Source organism: Pleurodeles waltl, chromosome 10 (genome assembly GCF_031143425.1).
Source record: "Pleurodeles waltl isolate 20211129_DDA chromosome 10, aPleWal1.hap1.20221129, whole genome shotgun sequence".
NCBI lineage: Eukaryota > Metazoa > Chordata > Amphibia > Caudata > Salamandridae > Pleurodeles > Pleurodeles waltl.
The window spans coordinates 745,596,829-745,619,264 of NC_090449.1; the positions used below are offsets into that span (position 1 = coordinate 745,596,829).

Consider the following 22,436-nt stretch of genomic DNA (forward strand, 5'->3'; position numbering starts at 1 on the left):
GAAATACGTTTACAAAAACACTAGGAGACTGGATAATGTCATGTTTCTTGAGCCATCTAGACAAATATCGTAACTGACCTGCTCAATAACACTATCCCATATTATGAACCGTAATACCCATTTTCAAGTAATGCTTCTGCACAACCTCTGGTATTCCGTCCTCGTAGGTATAAACAAAGCTATCAATTTAACTAAATCATAAACGTTTCCATGTGTATTAATCCATTTTTATATTTTGACCATCTTCCCGATCTTTTCCCTAACTTATTCATGTTATGATCTGTGAAAAAATAAGTAGCAACTAGCATATTTCGATGATAATTTGATCAGTGAATTTAAATTCACTCTTAGATATCCGTCGCGTTTTAGCCTTCGTACTAGCTATTGATAATACAAAAAAAATAAGCTCATCAAAACCATTAGCATTGCCTTAGAAATGCATGTGTACATCTGAGGATCATTAAGTATAATTCCAACCCTTTTTAGGGTCGAACCTGCCAGAGTATGTGCTAGCGCATGCATCTGATAGAGACTTCTAGTTGCAGATTCCTTACCTTTGAATTTCCCAGGCGTCAGACTGGATCCGGAGATTTTGTCTTTGAGCAGTACCTCTGCGCACCATCAGGTGGCGCCGGTCGACTCCCCAGGCATCGTTCTCGCCGTTATGACGTGGCGGTCAAATATAGGATTCAAGCCCTGCGACTCCTGTCACCGAACTATGTCGGTGACGGATTCGCACCTCTTGTGTCTTTGGTGTCCTGGGCGCGATCACGACCCAAAGTCGTGCTCCGAGTGTTGGGCTATGAACCCGAAAGCTTTGATGGAGCAGTCCCTAAAGCTCATGGTGGCCCGACACTCGACTCCGCGGCGCTCACGGTCTCGTTTGAGAGGAAGGTCTTGAAACCGGCCGCGGAGTCACCACCACTCCTCGTCCTCCAAGTCATGAGGACATTTGGGTCACATTAAGAAGAAGTCGAAGGAGGACAAGCATTCTTCGGCTTCACCCCATCGATCGGATGATGCGACGCTGGAAGAGCATCAACACTCTAGGACTCCATCAACGGAGCCTTCATCTGGGTCGGCTCCGCGCATCCCCGACTTCCCGGGAGCCACCCCTGCCCAACCTAAAGAATTTTACGAGGCCATGCGCCTCATTTTTGGGCAGTCTGACCTGCCTTTGGGCACGGGTGAGTCGGTTGGGTCACCCTCAGGTTCAAAGTCATCAATCACGGATCCGTCCCGATGGCGGTCTTGCCACGGCGACCTTCCCCAGCATCAGGTCACACGTCAACGCTCCCGACGTTGGGTGGGCCCACAATCAACATCGATCCCTTCCTCATACCCAATGACCCTGAGCCGGAACGACGTCGCTCAATGCCGATTCCGGTCTCTGTGGGCTCTCCTGGGCCCGGGGTTGATCCAGACAGTTATTCTTGTGGGTATGGATACGGGGAGGGTATGGAGGTGACGCTGGACCCTTTAGAATACCACTTGACCCCCAAATGGACTGGGTGCCAGATTTGGGTGATGCCAGTGGTCTAGACACGTCCCCTGACACTGGTATGCTCTCTCCTCCTAGCGTGGCTACGGAGGAGGGTGCTTCTTATTCCATGGTGGTGAGAAGGGCAGCTGAGGTCCTGGACCTCGAGATACCTTCTGTGGAGGTTAGGCCTAATATCCTAACCAACGTGCTTCAGCCGGGGTCTTCCTCTTCCGAGCCGCTTTTTCCCTTTAATGAAGCACTGACAGACGTCCTTTTGGGTACTTTGTCCAGACCCAACACAGGGGCTCCTGTAAATAGGATGATTGCCTGCTGCCATTGGCCTGCGCCGTCAGACCCAAAATTCCTCACCCCACGCCTGAGAGCCTTGTCATCCATGCTTCTTCATCTGGCGCATTCCCTGACGCCTCCAACCCCCCAGATAGGGAATCAAAAAGACTGGATAATTTGGGGAAGAAGTTGTTTTCTTCCAACACTCTAGCGCTGCGGTCTGTGAACACTGCATCCCTTTTGGGCCGCTATTCCCATACTCTCTGGGATACGGTCACGCAAGTGCTGCCTGCAGTTCCGGAGGAGGCCCGGACCATCCTTTCCCAAGCCGTAACAGATGGGAAGGATGCAGCGAAGTTCATGATTAGTTGTGGACTGAATATTACAGACTTTCTGGGCAGATCAGTTGCATCGATGGTGGCATTGAGATGCCACACCTGGCTGAGAACATCTGGCTTTTCAGGGGATGTCCAGCAATCCTTGATGGACATGCTCTTTGATGGCACACGTCTCTTCGGAGACAAGGCGGACTCGGTGCTCTAGGGCTTTAAGGATTCCTGAGCCACGGCCCGGTCCCTTGGCCTCGTGCCCTCTCCTATACCCCAGCAGTCCGCCTTTCGCCCCTTTCATGGCTACGGAAGGGGCACCCAACCACGTCCTTTACCCCCCGGCCATCGACCTGCGCTTACTGTACAGCCCCTGCGCGGCCACTGGATCTCATGCCCCCGGGGAAAAGGGAGCCAGCGGGTCGCCCGGTCCACCCCTACCCCCTCTTCAGCCTCCAAGTCTTCCTAGTCCGCGGGCACATCAGGAGCCAGTGGGCGGCAGGATTCGCCATCACCTGCCCCAATGACAATCCATTACCCCAGACAGGTGGGCCCTCCAAATTGTCCAAAGGGGCTACTCCCTCCCCTTTGAGACATCTCCATGTCACCTTCATACAATCAGAGGATCATAAGGCGCTTCTCCGCGAGGAAGTCCAAGCCCTTTTGGCCAAAGGAGCTATAGAGAGGGTTCCGTTGCCAGACATAGGTCATGGTTGCTATTTCCTCTACTTTCTGGTTCCGAAAAAAGGACAAAGGTCTTCGGCCTATATTAGATCTTCGGTCCCTCAAAATGGAGAAGTTCAAAATGTTGACATTGGCTCAGGTCCCATCTGCCCTGGATCCCGGAGACTGGATGGTAGCGTTGGGCTTGCAAGACGCATACTTCCACATTCCCATCTTGCCAGTCCACAGACTTTACCTACGATTTGTGGTAAGTCACGAGCACTTTCAGTTTGCCATGCTTCCCTTTGGCCTTACCAGTGCCCCTCGGGTGTTCACAAAAGTGATGATAGTGGTGGCAGCTCATCTGCACAGGTTAGGGGTTCCAGTTTTCCCCTACCTCGATGATAGGCTGTTAAAGGCGAACTCGCCCCAGACAGTCGTTTCTCACCTCTAGACTACAGTGAACCTTTTGCATTCGCTGGGGTTCACTATCAACGTGCCAAAGTCACACCTTACTCCTTCCCAGGCACTCCCTTTCATCAGAGCCGTTCTGGATTCAGTGCAGTTTTGTGCATATCCTCCCGAAAAGCGAGTCCGGGATATTCGGGCTATGGTACCGATGCTTTAGCCTCTGTCCTGGATTTCGGTGAGAATGACTCTCAGGCTGCTGGACCTCATGGCCTCCTGCATCCTGCTGGTTCAAAATGCCAGATGGCATATGCCGGCTCTGCAGTGGGACCTGAAGTTCCAGTGGGTGCAGCATCAGGGTAATCTCTCCGACAAGGTCCAGATCTCGGAAAGAACTGCGAGAGACCTGCAGTGGTGGTTAAAGAATCAGGATGGGTCAAGGGCAGATCTCTCTCCTTTCCCCAACCAGATCTTACAGTCGTGACAGATGCGTCACTCCTGGGATGAGGTGGCCACATGGGAGAGGCGGATATCAGAGCCATCTGGTCTCCGGCGGAAGCCAGGCTCCATATCAATAAAAGAGGCAAAATCCAGACAACTGTCCAAATTCGTGTCGTTGAACTCTCATATTGCCATAGCTGCCAAAAAGTGGTGGAATTGTCAAAAAAATACTTTGCAAACCCATTAAGTTGGAGTTAAGGGGTGACTGCAGCGGGGTAGGGTGTCACATGTTTCTGCGCATTTGACAGTGTTCATATTCTACTGACAGATCTTTCAGCAAGCAACAGAAAAGAAGCAAACCAGGCAAAACAGTAAAGACAATTTAAAAAACCCTCAATCACAGTGAAAGCAGATGATGAGTGGAAGTAATATGGAGAAGTGGTGGGTGGAGGCGAAATAAGCTGCATGGGCTAAAAAGAAAATAAAGTATCACAGCGCGGGCAGCAGAGACACACCTAATTAATAAAATTAAATCTGTTTGTGGTCCATGAGCCAGCGACAAAACAGGAAGTGACGCCTGGCCTGCGCTTTCCAAACAGGAGGCAGCAAAGAAGAAGTGGCACTGCAGCCAACAAATGATAAGCAATGGATGGGCTCCAAGCCCTTTTGGTAAACAATAGTATCTTGCAAGCGAGAAGTACAAGTTACTTACCTTCGGTAATGATATATCTGGTAGAGACATATTCTAGTTGCAGATTCCTTACCTTTGAATTTCCCAGCCGTCAGACTGGACCTGGAGATTTTTCTTCGAGCAGTACCTCTGCATGCCGTTAGATGGCTTTGGTCTACTCCGCAGGTGTCGTGCTCGCCGTGATGATGTCACGGTCGTATGTAGGCACTACCCCGGTGCGTTGACGTCAGTATCTTTTCATGACTTTTCACACCAGTAGCGCAGAGCCATGAAGAGCACTGAGAGTGGTGCGCCAAAACTAGGGCCCTGAAGGTAAAGTCCCTGACCCTAGAAATCAGTTTGCAGTGCGGAAGGATGGGTAAGGAATCTGCAACTAGAATATGTCTGTACTTTTCTGCATATTCTCCATTACGGAGAGTAGATTTACACCTAGAGTAGATGTACATGTCTCCACCCCATCATTTCATGTGATGGAGACATCTAAGACTAAGGGGGTCATTCCAACCTTGGCGGGCGGCTACCGCCGCCCGCCAGGCGGAAACCGCCATTTGCCCGCCATGCGGCCAAATTTACGCGGCCCCCATTCTGACATTCCCGCTGGGCCGGCGGGCGCTAACCAAGTTAGCGCCCGCCGGCCCAGCGGGAATGAGGCCGCAACACAGGAGCCGTTGCACCCGTCGCGCTTTTCACTGTCTGCTAGGCAGACAGTGAAAAGCTGGCCGGGGCCCTGTTAGGGGGCCCCTGCACTGCCCATGCCAGTGGCATGGGCAGTGCAGGGGTCCCCAAGGGCCCCAGGACACCTCTTACCGCCAGCCTCTTCCTGGCGGTGAAAACCGCCAGAAACAGGCTGGCGGTACGGGGGTCAGAATCCCCAGGGCGGCGCTGCCCTGGCGGATTCTCCCAGCCGGGGCAAAAACGGCGGAAAACCGCCGGCCCCGGCGGGACGACCGCGGCTTTACCGCCGCGGTCAGAATGGGATTTGAAGCACCGCCAGCCTGTTGGCGGTGCTTCCGTCATTCTTGCCCTGGCGGTCCAAGACCGCCAGGGTCAGAATGACCCCCTAAATGTACAAGTGTAAAGTTAGTACTATGAATTGTTTTTTGTTTTTGTTTTTACACATAGTTAAGGATCTCTGTCACTGTGGCTGAACTCTCCTTATGAGAAAGTCTAGTGAAAATAATAAAGTACATTCATTACAAAAATGTAAAAACAAATATTTTAATATAAAATGTACATATATAAAACATTAAAACAATTATTTTCACCATAGAATTAATAAAATAAACAGTTATAACACATTAATTACTCAAAACAACTGGTTTTAAATAATTAAGGTAGATATATCAATTTATTATATAATTATTAACTTTTAAACAAAATAAAACCTTAATCATTTCATGTTTATTTTAATTACTATTTAGTATATTCAATTTGAAGTTGTGTTTACTTAATGTATGTTTTTTTAAAGTTTAAAAATGTAATTTAATGTTTTTGTAATAAGCAAGTTGAGTCCGACCTGCAGTGCGATGTCAGCGGCTCAGCAGTGGTCTAGTGATGGCCTCTGATTGTTTTCACAAAAGTCCTTGAAAACGTTTTCTACTCTCAGTTTTTAAGGTTAAGATGAGTACACTCTGACACTTATCCAAGGCCACCTAGACATCAGGGACACCACTTGAGGGTTAGGACTCACAGAAAGAGAAGCGACAAGAAGTCCAAGGCAAGTCCAATGGAACCAGTCAGCTGGGCTCCTTAAGAAGGTGGGCATCTTGCACTTTTTGTATTCCTGTAGCTTAACAGAAGGCTAGCCAACTTGTATTTGGAATCCACTCTTCTATCCTAGGTTCAAGTGGGAAGAGGGGCCAGCCCTTGCGATCTCTCTCAATGGGTTACAGTAGATGGAGTCCTCTTTCTGACATCCTTCTTATGTCTTTGTTAGAACTGGGGTTTCTGGTTGTCAGAGTATGCACCTTGTACAAGCAGGAACCACCACTTCTAATCAGGGTAAGTCAGATGCACGAAATAAATTAACATGTGCTCACCCTCTGGTCTCTTGGCACAGAGCAGTCAGGCTTAACTGAAGAGGCAATGTGTAAAGTATTTGTGCAACACACACAGCAACCCAATTAAAATTCTACAAAAAGACCCCGCACAGGTTTAGCAAAATAGAGACTAGTTATCTGAGTAAACAAAGACCAAAACAACAAAAATCCAATATGTAGGAAAAACAAACAGTGCTTAGAAGTCAATAGTACTAAAAGGTTACTTGAGATCATGGTAGACCTAGATATAGGGTAAGCTGGCTACCGGATCCACGCAGAACCCGCTAGACAGTCCCTTGAATGGAGGAATGCGTTGGCTATGTTCAGGCGATGCTTCCGTTCTGGTCTGCCTAGGGGAATGCATCTTCTTCAAGTTGCCCCTGAACACTGTGCAATGAAAGCAAAGCTGTGCAATCCAAAATGTGTTGTCAGCCGTCTCTCAGCAAGAAGGGCAAAGCTTCATGGTTGAGCCATGCAGACCCCTTGCAGTGAAGGCCAGTCCTTTTTTAGCAGGGCAGAGATCAGTAGGCAGCAGGGTAACTCTTCAAAGCAGAGAGCAGTCCTTCTTGGAAAGCAGTCCAGCAGAGTGGCACTCCTTGTAGCACAGCAGTTCTTACTCCTGGCAGAGTTTTCACAGGTGCGGTAGTGTACTGATTTGATAGGGCCAAAGACCCAGTTCTTGTACACAAATGTGCCTTTGAAGTGCACAGAGGTGCTTTATTCCTTAGCCCTGGCTCCAGACTGTCAGTAGGGAGTAATCACCCTTTGTGTGGGGGGCAGGCACTGCCTATTCATGTGTAAGGGGCAGCTCCCCCTCCACCCTTCCTTCCTACGAAAGCCATGAGAATGCAGATGAGTGCTCAGACACACCTAATTTTCCTGTGTTTTTGGCTGTCTAGAGGGAATGCACAAAGTCTACTTGTCACCCACCCCAGATGTGTATTGGAGACAGGCTGTAGGCACAGAGAGCTGTGAGAGCAAAGAAATGCCCACTTTCTAAAAGTGTCATTTCTAAAACAGTAATGTTAAATCCAACTTTACCAGTAAAGTGGATTTATCATTACCATTCCAGTGGTATGAAACAAGATGCAGCTACTCTTTCTGATCAGGAAGTACAGATTAAAAATGCATTAAGGAATTCCCAATGATGGCTTATGACAGGAGTATTTATTTTGAAAGAAATGGGCAACCCAGTACCCTGGGACCTGGGTAAGTGAATAATATAACAAAAAAAGTTTTGGTCCCTCTGGGGGAAGGATATGAATTAACCTCCACGACAGAACTTTCTGTACCGATGAGGTTTGTGAGTAATATATCACATTTATTAGAAACTTAAATTCAACCATTTAAAGTAAAGCAATCGAGGTGCTCCTGTATAACAGAGCAGTGTGAGTGAATTATGTGTTAGTATAAGTGTTGCAGTGCTAGTTACATGAAAACTAAAACCAAACTGTGGTTAAAGGCATGAGTTCTCAAATAAGCACCTATAACCATAGGTACTGTGAGCCTGCTGAATTTTTCAAAAGTCAATCTACAATTCTAATACAGTGTCGAGTTTATTACTGTACCTGGTGATCTTACACACTGAAGACCTGGATATCTTTTCCATACCCAGGTCCTTAAATTAACTTCTATTCTGATGGCTACTTCTAAATGCAGATTCCTCACCTTGTGAATAATCCACAGGGGTAAGATTGAATCCAGACACTTTTAATGCAGTTCTCCTACATACTGCTAGCTGTCATCATACAGAATCTCACTGATGTTGTTCCGCTCCAGAGGTGATGAGGAAGCAGCATATAAGCACCACCCATAAACACTGACGTAAGTTCCTCTCTTTCCACATCTTCATATGTGGATCCGGCGCTTCCTCCTGGTGTTTGACCATACATTATTTAACTAAATGTATCCAGTGTGCAAGGGAAATGCCACCCCCTAAAATCACAGCATTTAAACCATGCAGGGACTGTCACAAACAGATGGCTTTGACAACCTTCACAAAGTCTGTGGTGTCTGAGGTTGGACAACGACTGCAAGGCCTGTGGCGACTTCACCCAGGTGAACCGGAAGGCCAGGCGGCACCAAAAGTCCAAACTCTATATCCTCAAGCACAAGTAGACTCCATGCTGTGACCAATCGAAGTCAAAAGGAAAGTCCTGTTCCCTCTCCTGAAGTCATTCCCAAGGAAGATTGTCGTTGCGGTCAAACTCTTTGGGTAAGTTAACAAAAAAACACAAAAGGTCCAAACAGGAAATTGCCCCTTCCCACCACTCTCCAACTCCAGAAAGGGCATGATGGCTTCATCATGCCTCCTAGTCTCACTCCCGATGTCCATCAAAGCAGATTACAAGTTTGGTCCTGACGCACCCTGAGTTCCAAGGTACTTCAGTGATGTAACAGCAAGTAGAAGGCTTCAGGGAGGCTATGCTGCTTATATTTGGCACATTACTGGCTTTCTCTGGCAGGGGACCACCAGTCAGATTTCTGCAGGAGGGGTCTGCCCTCAATGCAATATACCCTTGGAACCATATTGGGTCCAGCACTGACTCTTGTGGCTTCTTCAATGCTATCCCCAGTGCCGGTCTCACTCCCTTCAATGAAGATAAGTAACACCCGGCACTGACCACTTCACTATCACTTGGCAATATATCTGAATCTAATACGTTTGATACCTTATCTCTACCACATGGTAGAGCCCAGATAGTACACAATACTTTTGGCACAGATTCTGATACTAACTATTATGATGACGTGGATATTTATGTTTACCATCATGTATGGTATGAAGAGCTTCAGGATGCTAGAGGGCTTGACACTTTACCTGATACTGGCCTTGTGTCTGCACTAGGTCCTGCTAGAGAGGAAAATGCCTTGCTGTTGTGATGTGAAGGACAGCTGAAATGTTGGATTTGAAGTTGCCAGCCAGGGATGTGAAAACTAACATTGATGGAAGATTTACAGCCTGGCCAGGATTCCATAGAGCCACTGTTATCATTCTTACTGATATTCTTTTGAGCACCTGGGCTAAGCATTGTTCAGGACTGTCCGTTAATAGACAGGTTGCCCATCGCCGTCACACTGCCTGGGTGATCCAGACTTCATAACTTAACATCCGACTCCAGAAAGTCTTGTGGTACAGGCTTCCACCTCTAGGGTCAATCAGTATGGTTTCACTACCAATCCTCCTAATCGTGAGTCGAAAAGAATAGAGTTATTTGTCAAGCTAATTTTCTCCTCTGCAAGCCTTGTTCTTTGATCACTCATGATCTTTGCACCAAAAGGCATGGGAATAATGGCCAAGGAGACAGAGTGCCTCAATTTTTACCGGCTGCTCTGGACAACCTTCAGGACTCATTTACTTCGGATTCTCAGGACTGCCACAATGTGACTAAATTTGTGATAAAATTAGGACTGGACACAACTGATTGCTTGGAGCGTGCCATTGGTATCAGTGTGGCCCTTCATTGCGCACCTGGATGAGGTCTATGGGCTTCTCCAGGGACATACAGGCACCCTTATTAGATATACTGTTTGGAAGCTTGCGCCTTCTCAATGACAAAGCAGACTCTGACTTGGAAAATTTGAAAGAGAACAGAGCCACAGCATGTTCCTCAGGCCTTTCTGCTTCAACAAGACAATTCCATCAACTTCCCCTCTATCCATGCCTACGGTAGAGGTTTTTCACAGTACATCAACATCCGACTCCTTCTGCATTCCCGCAGGCTTTTCAGCTTTTTAATGGCAGTGACTGTAGTTTTCAGAGGCAATGTGTACAGCAGGGACTATGCGTGACACTAATGCATGTCAATGGGCAGCTCAATCCCCCACTCCTTCAGCAGCCACATCCGCAGAAATGCTTTAATGTGTCTTGCCTGCACACTTTTGCCCTGTCAAAAGCAGGATCTGATACTTCCTCCAAGGATGGCAGTCCAACACGAAAGTCAAGTAGGTCTTCCAAATTGCCCACTTCCTTCAAATCTACTCCACCCTCATCTTTCACTGGCTTCAGGGTGGCTGAGGAAGGAGTATCTCTTTGACTTATGGCAGGAAATGCAAGTGCTTTTTGGCAAAAGTGCCATAAAGACACTTCCGGCCTCTGGAGTAAGAGTTGAGTATTACTCATGCTACTTCCTTGTGCTTGTGCCAAAGACAGATGGAGGCCTTCACCCTGTTTCAGATCTTTGCTCTCTCAATGCCTTCCTGCCAAAGGACAAATTCAAGATGCTCACATTAACCCTAGACCCTGGAGGCTGGATGGTGGCATTGGACCTGAAAGACGCTTATGTTCATATCCCCCTCCTGCAGCCCTACCTGTGGTTTAACCCCTTCGCTGCCAGGCCTTTTCCCCCTCAGGTGCCAGGCCTTTTTTTGGCTATTTGGGGCAGTTTGCGCTTAGGCCCTCATAACTTTTTGTCCACATAAGCTACTCAGCCAAATTTGTGTCCTTTTTTCCAAAATCCTAGGGATTCTAGAGGTACCCAGAGTTTATGGGTTCCCCTGGAGGAGCCCAAGAAATTAGCCAAAATACAGCATTTCTTTTTAAAAAAATACAAAATGGGGAAAAAAAGGCTGCAGAAGAAGGCTTGCGTTTTTTTTCCTGAAAATGGCATCAACAAAGCGTTTGTGGTGCTAAAATCATCATCTTCCCAGCTTTCAGGAACAGGCAGACTTGAATCAGAAAACCAAATTTTTCAACACAATTTTGGCATTTTACTGGGACATACCCCACTTTTTTTTGTGCTTTTAGCCTCCTTCCAGTTAGTGACAGAAATGGGTGTGACACCAATGCTGGATCCAGGATAGCTACACATTTCTGAAAAGTAGACAAAATTCTGAACTCAGCAAGGGGTCATTTGTGTACATTCTACAAGGTTTTCCTCCAGAAAATAGCAGCTGAAATAAAAAAATATTGAAATTGAGGTGAAAAAAACAGCCATTTTTCTCCACGTTTTACTCTTAACTTTTTCCTGCGATGTCAGATTTTTTAAAACAATATACTGTTACATCTGCTCGACTCTTCTGGTTGTGGGGATATATAAGGCTTGTAGGTTCATCAAGACCCCTAGGTACCCAGAGCCAATAAATGAGCTGTACATTCCAATGGGTTTTCATTCTATACCGGGTATACAGCAATTCATTTGGTGAAATATAAGGAGTGAAAAATAGGTATCAAGAAAACCTTTGTATTTCCAAAATGGGCACAAGATAAGGTGTTGAGAAGCAGTAGTTATTTGCACATCTCTGAATTCTGGGATCCCCATATTAGCATGTGAATTACAGGGCATTTCTCAAATAGACATCTTTTTTACACATGGTCTTACATTTGGAAGGAGAAAATGTAGAGAAAAGCAAGGGGCAATAACACTAGTTCTGCTACTCTGTGTTCCCCCAAGTCTCCCAATAAAAATGGTACCTCACTTGCGTGCCCCCAACAGGAAAAGCAACATGGACACATCACATTTTTACATTGAAAACTGACGCGTTTTTTGGAAAGTGCCTAGCTGTGGATTTTGATCTCTAGCTCAGCCAAACCTACCAAACCTGTGCATTTCTTAAAACTAGACACCTAGGGAAAGCCAAGATGCGGTGACTTGTGGGGCTCTCACCAGGTTCTGTTACCCAGAATCCTTTCCAAACCTCAAAATTTGTCCCAAAAAAAAAAAACACTTTCGGTGACAGAAAATTCTGGAATCTGAGAGGAGCCACAAATTTCCTTCCACCCAGCATTCCCCTAAGTCTCCCGATAAAAATAGTACCTCACTTGTGTGGGTAGGCCTAGTGCCCGCAAAAGGAAATGCCCCAAAACACTATCTGGACACATCAAAATGATCAAATATAAAACTACCTGTTTTTGCGGGTGCCTGCGTTTTTGGTCCTGGGCTCAGCAGCCATACAGGGAAACCTACCAAACGCAGACATTTATGAAAACTAGACACCCGAGGGAGTCCAAGGAGGTGTGACTTGCGTGGATCTCCCAGTGTTTTCTTACCCAGAATCAGACAAAAAAAATCACATTTTTCCCACATTTCTCTGTGGGATCACCACACCGGGACAAATTTCCTACCATTCAACGTTCTTCTCAGTCTCCCAATAAAAATGATACCTTCCTTGGGTAGGTGGGCCAAGTGCCTGTGACAGGGAAGAGCCAAAAACTTGTTTAAATTGAGGGGGAACCCAAGCGGGTCCAAAAGGGTAGTTTGGAAAAAAAAACATTTTAGGCTGAAAGTGTGGCAGAATTTTTATCGGTATAGATGAGGAAATGCTGGGTGGTAGGAATTTTGTGGATTCCGGCAGATTCTGGAAAGATCCATCACAAAAATGTGGGAAAAGTGTGATTGCCAGCAACGTTTTAGGCTTGCAGGGCATTGTGGGTAAGAAAATGGGGGGGGGTGCACGTCAAGCACACCACCCTGTACTCACCCAGATGTTTAGTTTTCAGATGTGTCTAGGTCTTGTGAATTTTTCTACATGGTAGCGTCCCAAAGTCCAAATCTGGAGCCCTCACCATTTGAAGTGGGACGATTTTGAGAGTTAACCAAGCTCTCATGACCCAAATGTAAAACCAAAACCCAAAATATTCAAATGTCTTCTTGCTTGCCGTGGGATCAGATGTTTAGTGTGCGGGGGGTGAGCTGAAAGACTGTTACCCCTTTCAGTTGGGGTGGGGGCATAACCATGCCCATACAGGTTGGTAGCCACCACACCACTATTTTTTTTTTATTCTCTGACATCTAGTAGGTTTTCTGCCCCCGCCGGGAGTGAATTGGGGGTAATTGCCCCATCTGCCCACCAGTGGGGAGAACAACTTTGGCCCCATTTATTTGGGGTGGGTGTATTGCCATACCCCCACCCTCTTTTTTTTAAAAGAAAATCGTCCCTGGTCTCTGGTGGGCTTTCTGCCCTTGCGCAAGGGGCTGCCCCCCCAAACGAAACACACACATACACACACACACCAATCCCCGGGGCCTAATAATTTCGGCCTAATAAAAATAGGCCAATCTGCCCCCAAGGGAGGGCACAAATGGCCTAAAGTAAATTTGCCCACCAGGGGAATGACCCTTGCGGAAGGGGTCTCTCCCCTTGCGTGAAATTATCAAAGAAAAAAAAAAAAACCTGGGGCCTAGTGGTTTCTGATGGGGCTAATAAAAGTAAGCCGATCTGCCCCCAAGGAGGGCAAAAATGGCCTAAAATAAATTTGCCCCCCAGGGGAACGACCCTTGCCTAAGCAGTCTCTCCCCTTGTGTGAAATTGACGCAGAATAATAAAAATCCCTGGTGTCTAGTGTTTTGGGGGCAGATCGGCCTAATAAATAGACCGATCTGCCCCCAAGGGGAACAGAAATGACCTAAAGACTATTTCCCCCAGGGGAGCGACCCTGCCTAAGGGGTCACTCTTGCATATAAAAAAATAAAATAGACAAAAAAAAAATATCCCTGGTGTCTAGGTTGTTTCTGTGATCGCGTGCTGACATCATCAGACATCCGGGGGGAGGGGGCAGGGGTGGAAGAGGAAGCTATTCCCCCTCCATCCCTGCCCAGGGGAGTGGGGTGCTGGGCCCTAGGGGGGAGCACTAAGTGCTTTCCCTGAGGGCCCATACCAGGACGTAACGGTTATGTCCTCGGCACCCGAGCGGTGCTGCAGAGGATGTAACCATTACATCCAGGGCACCTTGAGGTTAAAGTGGTTCAGGAACATTTTCAGTTTGCAGTGATCTTTTTGGCTTCACCAGTGCCGCTCAGGTATTCACAAAACTGTTGATCTTAGTTGCAACATATCTTCATAAGTAGGGGTACCAGTCTTCCCCTACCTTGACGACTGGTGCTGGATGTGAGCTTGCTCCATAAATTTGTCAATGACCTCCAGATGACAGGAAACCTCCAAACATCTTTGGGTTTCACTATCAATGTGCCAAAGTAACACCTGACTCCTCACACAGACGCTGACCTTTATTGGAGCCATTCAGGATGCAGTATGGTTTTGTGGCTTTTCCCAGGAATGGGGAGTCCAGGACATTCGAGCTATACTCCCAGTGTTTCAGCCTCTGTCCTTGGTCTCACTGCGGATGACTCTGAGGTTGTTGGATTTCTTGTGCTTCTGCATCCCGCTGTTAACACATGCTAGATGGCACATGCAGACACTGTAGCAGGACCTAAATTCAAATGGGCTTAACACTACGGGAAATCTCTCAGACTGCATCCAGATTTCAGGGAAAACTGCAAATGTTCTTCCGTGGTGGCTACTGTACCACATTTGGATGAGTGGCAAGTCTCTCTACGTACCCCTTTCATAGCTGACAGTGTCATGGATGCATCACTGCTGTGTTGGGGAGGTCATCTGAGAGAGGTGGAGATCAGTGAACTCTGTTCTTCGGTGGAGACTCATCTTCACATAAATTTGTTGGTGTTGAGGGCAATTTGCTTGACTTTGAAGGCCTTCCTGCCCAACATCAAAGTATGGCTGGCACAGGTGCTTATGGACAACACCACTGCCATGTAGCACTGCAACAAGCAGGGTGAATGTGGGGTCCTGTGTCAAGAGGCTCTTATCCTCTGGGAGTGGCTGGGCCGCCAAGTGATTTCTCTGGTGGTGAACCAAATGGTTGTATCTTTAAACACCAGGGCAGAGAACTTAGCCGCTGTGCCTTGTGGATCACAAGTGGATGTTACACCCAGAGGTGCACCAGTTGACTTCGAGCAGTAGGGACGACCCTGGCTAGCTCTTTTTGTCACTACTGATAATGCATAATGTCAGCACTTCTGAGTGCTGGAGTTTCCAAAGAAACTCTTGTTTGGAAACACCTTCTGTCCAGTGTGGAGCTGAGGACTCCTGTATGCCTTCCCACCAGTACCTCTCCTACCCTAAGTTCTGAAGAAGATCTAGAACGACCAAACCCAAGTCATTCAAGGGCCAAGTCATCCTAGTAGCAGTGGACTGGGCCCCGAAAGTGTGATATCTAGAACTCCTAGGTATGAGCATCTGTCCTCTGATCAAGCTTCCTCTTTGGGACCCTGAGTTAGTTGACATCATCTTGGCAGCAAGGCATCTCTTCACAAAATCAGTGTATGACAGTCATTAGGGACAAATGTGTGCTCTGGTGCAGCATCCGACAAATTGACCAATTACAGGCAAGGTTGTCTAAAGTTTTATTTTTTCTTTCCTTGGCCCAGTGAGGAATTACTTTGGCCATGGTTAAGGGCTATTTTTTTTAGATTTCCCTGCTTTCGTGTGGTTGCTGAATCAGCCTTCGTTATTTAAATCACCCATTGTAATTAGGATTTTGGAAGGTTTGCAACAAACTGTTTCCACCGAAGCCCTTTGCAAAGCCCCAGTAGGGCTTAAACTTAGTCCTCATATTCTTGATAAGCACCCCTTTTGTGCCTTTTCACAGCTGTTCCTTGACACTTCTGACTTTAAAAACAGTTTCTCATCGGCACAACTTTAGCTATAAGTGTGAACTTCAGGTTCTGTGTAAATCTACCTTTTACCATCTTTTTCCCTAATAAGTTGGTATTGTGGACCAAAACTTAATTTCAATCGAAAATAGTTACCCCTTTTCATGGTTATCGGGCTATCACCCTACTGGCATTTCTTGCTCCACCTTATTCCTCAGTGGAGGAATAGAAACTCAATTTTTTTTACTCTAAAAGAGCATTAAGTTTTTATATTGATCGTACCTAGGAACATTGAGTGGGTGATCAGTTCTTTGTAGGGTTTTTCCAGAACAAAGAAGGACAAAGTGGTGCACAAAGCTGACCATCTTCTGATGCGTTGTTTTCTTTATTAAAATCTGCCAAGCACTAATGAAAAAGTAGCTCTCATAAGGCTTGTGGGCTAAAGCTGCTAGCACTGCGTTGGCATGCAGAGTGCCTGTTTTGGACATCTGTCAGGCAGCTATGTGGGCGTTGGTACACATCTTTACAAAGCACTACTTCCTCGACAGTCCGTTCTGCCAAGTGGGAAACTTTGCCTTCCCTGTCCTGCAAGACTTTTGGTCTGAGCCAGTTTGTACATGCACCAGGCTGGGAGTAATGCTAAGGTACCTATTCTCAAGGTAAGGAATCTGCGGGTATATTATCCATAGAAAAAACAGATCACTTAACTGTCTTAATGCACTTTATGGCGATACACTAACCACGAGTTCATCACCTCGTGGATAATCCCCAAATGTCAGACTGAATACAAAACTTATAGAGCAGTTCACCTGCACGTTCCAAGGTAGCTGTAAGAAATTTGATTATTAGTTGAGAGAGGTGAGAGCACCTCTTAATAATAAATACAATCCTTATCAGGGTGAACGATAAAGGTCACTAAAAGGCAGTGCTCAACCTTCTGATAGCTTGGAACAAAAGCAGTCAATGTGTAAAGTATTTATGAAGCACTGAAACAATAATAAAGTGAAAATACAACAGAAGAAAAATCCTAAACCAATTTAGAATAATAGAGTACATTTTAATAAATAACATAACACCAAAACAACAAACATTCAATAAGTAGAACCAGATTTATGATCTTCTAAATTTTAGGTAAAAATAGCACCAAGAAGCACAAACCGCTACTCATAGATATCTGGTCGCCATGGACCAGGGCAAAGTCAAAGGTTCAGGCCAACCATGATGGAGTGTGGGTCAGATACAGGGACCAGGTTTGTCCTAATGGGTAGTTTACATTCTAACATTCCTTCTACAGTTCCCTGCCTCAGTCAAAGCTTCAGGTTGGTCGGTGGCCATGAGGTAATCATTGTTGGTGCAAAGAGCTGGTCGTCAGTCGGAGCTTGACCATGAGGAGATTGTTGTTAGTACAAAGAGCTAATCAGAGCTTTGCATTTGCGGGAAATGAGGAGGGGCTGTTGCTGCCATGAAAGGCACCATGCGTGTGAAGTCCTGTGTCTTTAGCCTGGGAGGTTGTGTTGACAGGAAGCTTCAGGATCAACGATGGCCTCAGTGAAGTCCACATGCATGCACAAGGAGACTGGGTACAGGTCTTTTTTGACACAAAGATCCCATCACCTCTGGATTTTCACCTGGAGCCTAGTTCCTGAAGTGTGTACATTGGAGGAGAACAGACTCTGACACCAGCCAAGAGTCCAGGACCTGGGAAGGCAATGCTTGGGGGGTCAGGACTCATGCTAGAAGAGGCCAGAAAGGGGTCCAGGCAGGTCCAGTTGGTGTTGGTCAGCTTACCAGTTGCAGGTATGGCCTCTGGTAGCTTGTTGTGTCCCTTTAACAGCAGGTCAGTTAACTGACCCTTGAGGTTACTACTGGGATCTGGGGGTCAAGAAAAGCAGGTCCAGTCTTCCTTCTTCAGAGAGTAGGGCAGTCCTTCATCTGAATCTTCTCAAGTCCAGCAGTGTTTTGATGAGAGGTTCTGATTGCGTCACTTTTATACTCAGTGGCAGCCTGTGTGTGTGGGCCACCATCATTGTCTATCCCCAAACTAGTTCTTGTCAGGTCTTCCCTTTCCTCTGGATTTGGCTCAATTTGTAGCAAAGGGCAGGCTTGTCTAGATGTGAGTGAGCTGCATTTGCCAGTTACAGGGCAGGCAGCATCAGAAGCCAGGAAGGAAGTGGGCAGAGGAAGGGCTGAGTACAACACCCCAGGCCATACTGCTGAGGAGACAAACAGCTTTACCCACACCAAAGGTCCTTTAGTACCCTGCAAGGAAGGAGTTTACATCACATTACAGGAACGTCATTAACAGTTATGTGACTGTTGCCACCTGCAGAAAGGCACTTTCGGTTTAGGCAGAAAAATTCTAACTTTGTAAAAGTGAAATTTTAAGAATAGTTATTTAAAATACGACTTTAGCATTAAAGAGGACTTTAAATTACAATCTGTTTGATTGTAAACAGTAAATATGGCTGGTAGAGTAGTCTCGGCCTGGCAAATGCAAAGTCCTCTGCCAGACCAAAGGTGACAACTGCATCCCCCAATAAATAAATTGGACCCTTTGTTCCTATCAAAATCTGGCCAGGATTTGAGGGACTCGACCTCACACAAGCGTATCTGATTGTTAAACTGTGATACTAAAACCCTTGCCACATTTACATCAAATGCTGCTGAACCCTGTTCTATCAGGATTTGCCCTATTTAGGGATACCACACAAGCGCTAAGACATCTGCAGTTAGTAAAGACGCGTAGCCCTTGGGGTGGTCAAGATATGTTTTTATTTTCAATTGAAGCAGAGAAGGCTTTCAATTCCCTTAGTTAGAAATGGTTACAAAAGATGCTTGATATCATGAAGTTTGACCTTCACAAAAGGATTCAAACTCTGCCTGACCACTATAACCAATTGTATGTATGGCAGCCGTTATTTGTGGCTTTCCTTTAGGCAGGTGTGCCCATTGCCCACTACGTTGGTCACCCTGGGATTGACCACCTTTCAGTGTTGTGTCACCATAAACATGGGCACAGGGCCATACCAGTGGGAGATGTGGGGAGCTTAGTGCCAATATATGCTAATGGCCTCTCTCTAACTATAACCAAAATCCAGTTGTCAGATCCTGCAGTCCTTTGGAATGTAGAGGAAGCCCCCTAAAGACAAAATTCAAGGCCGTCTGAGGAAATTTTGAGTTTTTGCCATGACGATGGGGGTAGGGTTACATAGACTTCATGATTTACAACATCTAGGAATCACAAGAACTCACAATGAGGAGACTATCCAAGAAAATACCATTATTTAGATTATCAGGGAGCTTGCTCTAAAATTTCCAAAATGGGTTAAATTGCAGCTTTCTTTTGTCAGGGTGGCTGGTCTTAAAATGTGGTTCTTGCGGATTATTTCAAAATTAAAGACTGATTTATGATAGGATATTGTTGGCCAAATGGCTATCCTCTTTTTAAATTGTTTGCAACTGAGACATGAAAAGGGTAGTCCCCCATGACTTAGGAGAGCAGTATGGGTGACAGAGGACACCCTTTAAGAGTGCATCTGTGTCGGAGGAAGCAAGACTGAAATAAAATTAATTTTAACCTGGGCAGTCTGGTAACTATTTAACAACTACTATGCGCTACTATGCAGTTCATGTATTTTGATTCCAAACTAATGGATACCGTTTTACTAGTTTCTGTTGTGAACACAGTGAGGGTACAATTGACGCACAATTGAACTGCTTATTGTACGGGACTGAACAGATAAACTATGGGAGAACGACGGCTCATTCCTGTTGCAGAGATCCCTTATAGGTAACACAATCTAGCACCTAGAAGCAAACAATGACTTCTGTGAGGAATCCAACGATTACACTTGGCATAAGCAACAAGGCGTTCCCCAGAGAAAGTGTTTGGGATTCTTAAACTGTAGTGCCAAAACAACATTTAGGTTTAACCAAAAAGGCGAAAATTACCCAACCCTTTCAATTTTTATTAAAAAGAAAACATTTTAAAGAATAAAATTATATAAAAATCAAGTGCTTCTGGGATTGGGATCGGGGGGAAAGGGAGAGCATGAATGTGAATATCTTTTAAATGAAACTACCAGAAATTGCCTTGTATTTAAAACACACCAATGATCTGGCTGTTATTTTCAAAGCCGACCATAATGGAGACAGCAATTCACTCGTTTCTGGGCACTGAAACTGACAATGTTCCTCGTTTAAAGTGAACAGTTCTGAAAAAGTTGTCCTTTTAAAAAACAGTTTCACTTAGGTTCAACAATTCCCGTGTTTAGAAGACAGATGGTGAGATTAAAAAAACTTTTTGCCAAATTTCTGCAGCTCCAATTCTGATGCTCTTAATATTCACAACTATTAATGGGCGGCTGTTTGAACACAATACCGCGGTTCAAGAGGGAACTACTCCAGTCAGGACCACAGCCAAACCTCTATTGCAGTTCGTCTAGCTGGCTGCCTCCAGGACGTTGAAGCGGACTCTGTTCCTTGGACTCGCTTCTTTTTCCTGTCGTGTTATTTAAAAGCAGTAGCACTATGAAAGTTAGCAGAGCTCTCAAAATGTTGGTGGCGGTAAAATTCGTGGAAGGCTCTTGCTTAGTTCCCTTGGGCGTGACCTCTTGACTCACGATAGCGAAGTATCTGATCCTAGGGGAATCTTAGGACTTCCATGTTGTACATTACAGTATTTTTCTTCCTCTCCTTCATTTTTTGATTTTTACATTTAGTCACATTTTGCAGCCAACAGGTGTTTCGGACTAGCATCTTGCATTAGAGATTTCCCTACAACATGGATAAAAAACAAATGAAATTCAAACATAAACATCGGCAATATATTACAATGCATGTATGTTGTTTTCTATTCACCAACACCCTCATTCCCCCAATGGAAAAAAGGCAGTAACTTGGAAACCAAGAAGTACTATAACCAACCATGGACGTGCACAGTTCTAAAATTTCCTTTGGAGCTGCAAGTATGTGTGGCAGGTACTGCTGCACTTGACGGTAAATCACTAATGTGATGTCTCAAAGTTGATAATGGGTTTACCTGTGTGGGGACGCAGCATTGCTTTAAAGAGGTTCACTGCATGATCTAAGTCAGTGGTTCCCAACCTTTTGATTTCTGTGGACCCCCACTTTAACATTAATGGAACCCAGGGACCCCCACTGAACCATCATGGGAATCTGGGGAACCCCGCCTGAGTCATTACTGGAAGCCTGGGACCTAATTTGTCAATATTTGTTAATATCTTTTAATTTTCTAGGCTCTCGCGGACCCCCTGAGAAGGCTTTGCGGCCTCCCAGGGATCCCCAGACCACAGGTTGGGAACCACTGATCTAAGTAAGGAAACGTGTAAATGAACCATACTCGAGGGTTAGGCATCTTATGAGCAGTAGCGGTAATCCCATGTTCTAAACCTGTTGGCAATGTGGTTTTGTGCTCTTAATACTCACTGACACATATGCTTGAGAATCATATGCTTTCTAAATGGACTTGCTCCCCTTTACTTATTTTTTAGAGTGGGCTTTGGCTGAGCCCATTACTTGCCATTGGTTGACTATCATGTCACCCACCCGTGCAGTGGCGGGAAGTAATTTTAGGAGGGAGTGGGGGCGGGTGGGACACACAGGCACACACGCACAGGCACACACACGCACACATCCATTCACAACACTCATCAAATATTAAAACATACACGTAAGCAGTAAACATTCACACTTACCTTCAGCTCTGCCTCAGAGTTCCCAGGAGGGTTGGGACTGCTGCTGTCCCTCACTGACTAACCTAAGGTCAGCCAATGAGGGAAGGCAGCAGTCTCAACTCGTAACAGAGTGGATGGGGTCAGTGAGACTGCTGACCCCTCCCCAGTCTGTGACGAGGTGTCACTGATTGGCATTCTGCCCTGGACGCTACAGAGCCTAAAACTGAAGCGCCCAGATCCGAGGCAATCGGTGACCTCCCCCCTCAACATAAGGGGGAGGGCCTTTAGGCACCTTTGCTAGATTGAAGAGTCACGCCCAAAGGGCTGTGACTTCTTCAGCCCAGCAAAGGTTATCTTAGGCAGCCGGGACCCTGCGCAAATAGTGCATGTCAGTTCCTGGCTGCCTGTGCTGAAAATGAAGAATGACCTTTCCTTAGCCTGACAGACACTTCTTGAGGGGCAAAAGGTCAGGTGCGTGGCAGCTCAGCCCCAAAGGACTGCCCGTGGCTGCACCCTTGCGTAATTTTCAATGCCTTTTCTTCTTCTTCTTGGATTTGTCCCTCGTCTGGAGCACAGCTCCCTTTACCATCTTTTTTGATTGGATGACTTGTATCTTTCCACTGCTTTTATTCAGGGAACTACTTTTTTTTCTTATTTAAGCACTCTTGAGGAATGCATGTGTTTTCTTGTTTATTCCTTAGTGTGCTGCTTTCCCCTTCAAATACCCTCCGCTGTGCTTTGCATTTTGGTTCTCTTCAGTTGATACATTGTTTCTATCACCCACCTCATTCTGCCTTTTTTAAAACCTCCTAAATTGTTCTTTTGCTCCTCACTCCCTGTGGCTCATTGTCTGCTGCTGCCGCTCTCCAGCGTCTACCTTTTAATTTCCACCCAAGTCCGCTCCTTTATAGCGGTCCCTCATCTTTGCGTCCCATTGAGGTCTTTTTAAAAAAAAAAAAAACTTTAAGGAGGCCTCAGCAGCTGCAGGCTTTTGCTGGTCCTATCGTTT

General features: G+C 46.0%; 1 protein-coding gene across 2 annotated transcripts in view; it reads left to right on the top strand.

The window, feature by feature from the left end:
* The window catches only part of ODAD2 (outer dynein arm docking complex subunit 2), an 827,935-nt gene that overhangs the window by 519,463 nt on the left and 286,036 nt on the right, over window positions 1-22,436 (top strand). The window lies entirely within an intron of this gene.